Source organism: Bubalus bubalis, chromosome 9 (genome assembly GCF_019923935.1).
Source record: "Bubalus bubalis isolate 160015118507 breed Murrah chromosome 9, NDDB_SH_1, whole genome shotgun sequence".
NCBI lineage: Eukaryota > Metazoa > Chordata > Mammalia > Artiodactyla > Bovidae > Bubalus > Bubalus bubalis.
This window is the reverse complement of record NC_059165.1, coordinates 68,003,360-68,009,526: the sequence shown is the minus strand read 5'-3', so window position 1 is coordinate 68,009,526 and position 6,167 is coordinate 68,003,360.

Genomic DNA, 6,167 nt, shown 5'->3' with positions numbered 1-6,167 from the left:
GTGGTTCTAGAACTTTCCGCACGTTTGCACCAGTGACGACGGATCTCACTGGGGGCTTGGAACCCGAGTGCCCAGTGTCAGCAGGGGAGGTGGAGCCCAGCCGGTCCGCTGGCTCTGGACCTGTTGTTGTCATGAGTTGTATCTAATCGATGAAACATGATGGGCCTGCACTGACGGCCAAGTGCCTGAACAAGAGGGTCCAGACAAGGACTCCCCATACCTTTTGTCTCAGAGATGTGCTGAGGGCATCAGGGTGGAAGGTGTAGACAGAGGGGGCAAAGCGGAGAGAGACTAGGATGGTGGCTAGAGCAGAGGTGGACGGTTGGGGAATATGGGCAAAGCAGAGAGGAGGCACACAGGTTTCAGGCTCACACAAACCAGGAAGAATGGATGCGGGGGAGACCTAGGACTCAGCCCCGGTCCTTTTCAATCTGACTTTGATATCAGTGTCAACTGGGTGCTGGATGCTTGACGTAAAAGTGCTAGTCCAGCCCTGGGGGAGCCTACCAGCCAGGAGAGAACCGGTCTTAGAAGGCCTGCCCTGCTCTCTTCTCTGCATGAGTCACAAGTTGCATGAGTCATGAACTCCCCACTCACATTGATGTACATCGTCCAGATTGAGGGTTCAGGCCCTTGGAGAGAGGGTCTTCACTGATAAGGGATCAGCTTGGTTAATCAGTTACTCAGTGTCCCCTGCAGCCCTCAACTGGGTACTGGGCAACCAGAGGTCCAGTGAAGTAGGAAGGTAAACCAACAGGACACAGTGACAGTGAGGCTCTGTATAATCACACGTGGCAGCAACAGAGGGAAAGGGCTTGAGTAAGCCTAGGGGACCAGAGGAGACTCCTTGGAGGGAGCTTTAACAAGAATCATCAAAAATGAGGGACAGGGAAGCCTGGTGTGCTGCAGTTCTTGGGGTCGTCAAGAGTCTGACATGACTTGGCAACTGAACAACAGCAGCAGATGGAGGGATGGAGAGAGGGATGGGTTCCAGGTCTGAAAGTTTCTTCCCCAGTAGTATAAGCTACAGTCATCAAAGCAGCATGGTATCGGCACAAAACAGGCATGAATCAATGAAACAGAATAGAGAGCCCAGAATTACACCCCCACTTATGGTCAGTTAATCTTAGAGGAAGCAAGAATGGAAGAAAGTCATGAAATTAAAAGACGCTTACTCCTTGTAAGGAAAGTTATGACCAACCTAGATAGCACAGTCAAAAGCAAAGACATTACTTTGCCAACAAAGGTCCGTCTAGTCAAGGCTATGGTTTTTCCTGTGGTCATGTATGGATGCGAGAGTTGGACTGTGAAGAAATTGAGTGCCGGAGAATTGATGCTTTTGAACTGTGGTGTTGGAGAAGACTCTTAAGAGTCCCTTGGCCTGCAAGGAGATCCAACCAGTCCATTCTGAAGGAGATCAGCCCTGGGATTTCTTTGGAAGGAATGATGCTAAAGCTGAAACTCCAGTACTTTGACCACCTCATGCGAAGAGTTGACTCATTGGAAAAGACTCTGATGCTGGGAGGGATTGGGGGCAGGAGGAGAAGGGGACGATGGAAGATGAGATGGCTGGATGGCATCACCGACTCGATGGATCTAAGTTTGAGTGAACTCTGGGAGTTGGTAATGGACAGGGAGGCCTGGCGTGCTGCGATTCATGGGGTTGCAAAGAGTCAGACACGACTGAGCAACTGAACTGAAAGTCTCTTCAGCAAGTGGCATTGGGAAAACTGAACAGCCATGTGTAAATCAATGAAGTTAGCACACTCCCATACACATGCACAAAAATAAACTCAGGTTGGCTTAAATATAAGACATGACACGAAAATACTGCTAAAAGAGAACATAGGCAAAACATCCTCTGACATAAATCTTACCAATGTTTTCTTAGGTCAGTCTCCCAACACAACAGAAATAAAAGCAAAAATGAAGTGAAGAAGAACCAGAGTCTCTTGATGAAGGTGAAAGAAGAGAGTGAAAAGTCTAGCTTAAAGCTCAACATTCAAAAACTAAGATCATGACATTCGGTTCCATCACTTCATAGCAAATAGATAAGAAAAAAAATGGAAACAGTGGCAGATTTTATTTTCTTGGGCTCCAAAATCACTGTGGATGGTGATTGCAACCATGAAATTAAAAGACACTTGCTCCTTGAAAGAAAAGCTATGACAAACCTAGATAGTGTATTAAAAAGCAGAAACATTATTTTGCCGACAAAGGTTTGTATAGTCAAAGCTATAGTTTTTCCAGCAGTCATGTATGGATGTGAGAGTTGGACCATAAAAAAGGCTGAGTGCCAAAGAATTGATGCTTTCAAATTGTGGTACTGGAGAAGACTCTTGAGAGTCCCTTGGACTGCAGAGATCAAAGCAGTCAGTGGTAAAGGAAACCAGCCTTAAATATTCATTGGAAGGACTGATGCTGAAGCTGAAGCTCCAATACTTTGGCTTCCTGATTTGAAGAGCCGACTCATTGGAAAAGACCCTGATGCTGGAAAAGATTGAAGGCAGGAGGAGAAGGGGGTGACAGAGGATGAGATGGTTGAATGGCATCATGGACTCGACATGAGTTTGAGCAAACTCTGAGAGATAGTGAAGGACAGGGAAGCCTGGCGTGCTGCAGTCCATGGGGTCACAAAGAGTCAGACACCACCTAGGGACTGAACAACAACCAACAAATGGAAACTAACCAAGCTCACAAGCTTTTCAAGAGCAAAGGGAACCATCAATCTATAGACTTGGAGAAAAATATTTGCAAATTATTAAGCAAATTAATCAAGGGCTTGATTTCCAAAATATATGAACAGCTCATACAACACAACAACTAATAACAAAAAAACAAATAACCCAATGGAAAAATGGGCAGAAGAGCTAACTAGACATTTCTCTAAAGAAGACAGACAGATGGTCAGTAAGCACATGAAAAGATGCTCAGCATCACTAATTAATGGAGAAATGCAAATCAAAACTACAATGAGGTACCACCTCACACCAATCATTAAAGCCATCATTAAAACATTTACAAATTACAAATTCTGGAGAGGGTATGGAGAAAATGGAACCCTCCTACAATGTTGGTGGGACTGTAAATTGGTGCAGCCACTATAGAAAACAGTATGGAGTTTCCTCGAAAATGTAAAATAGATTTCCATATGATCCAGCAATCCCAATCCTGGGCATATGTCCAAACAAAACTATAATTCAAAAAGACACATGCACCCCAATGTTCATAGCAGCACTATACACAATAACCAAGACACAGAAAAACCTAAATGTCCATCAACAGATGAATGGATATAGAAGACTTGGTACATATATACAATGGAATATTATTCAGCCATAAAAAATGAAATGATGCCATTTGCAGCAACGAAGATGGACCTAAAGATTTTCATACTAAATATGAAAGTCAGAGAAAGAAGTAAGCCAGACAAAGACAAATACCATATGATATCACTTATATGTGGGCTCTAAAATATGACACAAATGAGCATCTACAAAACATAAACAGACTCACAAACTTAGAGAACAGACTTGTGCTTGCCAAGGGGGAGGGGCTGAGGGAGGGCTGTACTGGGAGTCCCAGCTTAGCAGACGCAAACTGTTCTATACAGGATGGGTAAACAACAAGGTCCTTCTGTAGAGCACAGAGAACTACATTTAATATCCTGTGGTAAACCATAATGGGAAAGTGTGAACAGAATGTATATATATGCATAACTGAATCACTTTGCTGTATAGCAGAAATTAAACACAACATTGTAAATCAATAAGACCTCAGTAAAATAAAGTTTAAAAATAAAAATGTGAAAATCTCTTCCCACAGATTAGAGAAATGAGGCAATCATCCCACCAGGTGAGAAACATTAACCCCACAAGTGAGGGGAGGAAGTGTGCCCTGAGAAAGACCATCACTTGTGCCCAGGAATGCATAATCTGTGTCTATTTGAGGGGCTTCACACAAACCTCAAATAAGGAACATTCTATTAACAACAGTTAGAACCAGACACATGGAACAACTGACTGGTTCAACATTGGGAAAGGGGTAGGACAAGGCTGTATATTATCACCCTGCTTGTTTCACTTATATGCAGAGTGCATCATGCGAAATGCCAGACTGGATGAATCACAAGCTGGAATCAAGATTTCCAGGAGAAATATCAACAACCTCAGATATGCAGGTGATACCACTTCAATATGGGCTTCCCTGATGGCTCAGCAAGTAAAGAATATGCCTGTAGTGCAGGAGACACAGGTTCAATCCCTGGGTCCAGAAGATCCCCTGGAGGAGGAAATGGCAACCCACCCCAGTATTCTAGCCTGGGAAATCCCATGGACAGAGGAGCATGGCAGGCTATAGTCCAAAGGGTCGCAAAGAATTGGACACAACTGAGTGACTAAGCACACACATACACACCATTCCAATGGCAGAAAGTGAAGAGGAACTAAAGAGCCTTTTGATGAGTGTGAAAGAGGAGAGTGGAAAAGCTGGCTTAAAGCTCAACATTCAAAAAAAAACTAAGATTGTGGCATCCAAGCCCGTCACTTCACAGCAAATAGAATGGGGAAAAGTAGAAGCAGTGGCAGATTTTATTTTCCTGGGCTCCAAAGTCACTGAAGACCGTGACTGCAGCCATGAAATTAAGACACTTGCTCCTGGAAAGAAAACCTATGACAAACCTAGATAGCATATTAAAAAGTAGACATCACTTTGCCAACAAAGATCCATATAGTCAAAGCTATGGTTTTTCTAGTAGTCATGTACAGATGTAGAGTTGGACCATAAAGAAGGCTAAATGCCAAAGAACTGATGCTTCTGAATTGTGGTGCTAGAGAAGACTCTTGAGAGTCCCTTGGACTGCAAGGAGATCAAACCAGTCAATCCTAAAGGAAATCAATCCAATACTTTGGCCACCTGATGTGAGGAGCTCACTCATTAGAAAAGACCCTGACGCTGGGAAAGGTTGAAGGCAAAAGGAGAAGAAGGCAGCAGAGAATGAGATGGTTAAAGGGCATCACTGACTCAATGGACATAAATTTGAGCAAACTGGGGAGATAGTGAAGGACAGAGGAGCTTGGTGTGCTGCAGTCCGCGGGTCACAAGGAGTCGGACACAAGTTAGTGACTGAACAACAACATAAACAAGGGAGAAAAGGGCAGTATTCTTCAAAAATATCAACACCATAAAAGACTGATCTGTGGAAATGTTCCAGATGTGAGAACTAAACACACTGCCTAATGCTGGGCTGGAGGGAAATCACTAGATCAACTGACAAAGCTGAAACTCAGATGTAGGTGGAATAATGCACTGTATCAGTATTAAGCTTCTTGGAATCAGTAGCTGCTCTGTGGTTCTGTAAGAGGATGTACTTCCTACAAAATTCACACTGAAGGCTTTAGGGGCAGTTGTAGGCAAAATATCTGTGTGTCCTAAAAATTGGTATATTAAAACACAATCCCCAGTGTGCTGGTGTTAGAGGAGGTGGGCCCTTGGCATGTGATTATATCAGAAAGGCAGAGCCCCCATGAAGGGATTACTGCCCTGATGAGAGAGATCCCAGAATGCTCCCTCAGCTCTTCTGCCCTATGAGGACACAGCCAGAAGATGGCCTTTGAACCAGGAAGCAAATCCTCACCAGACCACACATCTGCTGGCACCCCAATTCTGGACTCCAGTCTGCAGATGAGAAACACAATCGCTGTTATTCATAAGCCCCTGGTCCGTGGCCTTTTTGTTAGAGTTGCCCCAGTGGATGATGACAGGGGTCAAGGGCCACGACATATGCAGCTCACTCTCAAGATCTTCAGAAATACGTGTTTTCTGTCTACAAAACACAGACATGGAAGGGAGAGCAAATGACAGAGCAGGTAGGCAAACTGCATGGCTGAGTCTGGGGGCAAGGTTTGCAGGGGTTTTCTTACTATGCTTTTCCTTGCAATTATTCTGTAAACCAGAATGATTTCAAATAAAGAGGACAGGAAAGGAAACTAGGAAAATAAAAAGCAGTGTCTTCGGCAGAGAGGTCAGAGAGGAAAAAGAGAGCTGCAGAGGGTATTCCCGGCCTTGGGAGCAGCACAAAGGATGCACCGTCCAGCAGGGCAATGGGCAGGGCCTCCGAGTCCCTTCTCCTGGCACTGCTGTGCCTGGCCTGACAGTTGAGCAGTAGG